The sequence below is a fragment of the Etheostoma spectabile genome, chromosome 10 (assembly GCF_008692095.1).
Source record: "Etheostoma spectabile isolate EspeVRDwgs_2016 chromosome 10, UIUC_Espe_1.0, whole genome shotgun sequence".
In the NCBI taxonomy this organism is placed as follows: Eukaryota; Metazoa; Chordata; class Actinopteri; order Perciformes; family Percidae; genus Etheostoma; species Etheostoma spectabile.
In genome coordinates, this window is record NC_045742.1 from 27,405,365 (window position 1) to 27,405,741 (window position 377).

Consider the following 377-nt stretch of genomic DNA (forward strand, 5'->3'; position numbering starts at 1 on the left):
GGTCTGGTTGTGGCTCTGAAGAAGCTCCCTGCTCCAGTTTCTCAGTGGATGGTCCAACTAGTGTTGGGTGTATATTGTCTGGACTGGGGTTTGTGGGCAGCTGTAGATTCTCCCTGTGGGGCTGCGGCCTGGCAGAACTGCTCCTCCCATTCCCTGAGCTCCTGCTGGAACCAGCGGTAGTCCTCATGGACGTAGCGTCTGCGGATGGATGGCAGCAAGTCCATGCCATTCAGCACCTGGCCTGTCTCATTATCTGTGGCTTCTGAAATGATCTGGGGTAGCCTGTCATCAATGTACATCAGGCAGTAGGCACTGGTGTCGGTCAATCCCCCAAATGAGTCTCGCTCCAGCTCCTCCCATGATGACTCAGTGATGCT

At 55.2% G+C, this 377-nt stretch overlaps 1 pseudogene; it reads right to left on the reverse strand.

The window, feature by feature from the left end:
- LOC116697179 (ubiquitin carboxyl-terminal hydrolase 28-like) overlaps positions 1-377 on the reverse strand; it is a 3,579-nt pseudogene that overhangs the window by 1,501 nt on the left and 1,701 nt on the right.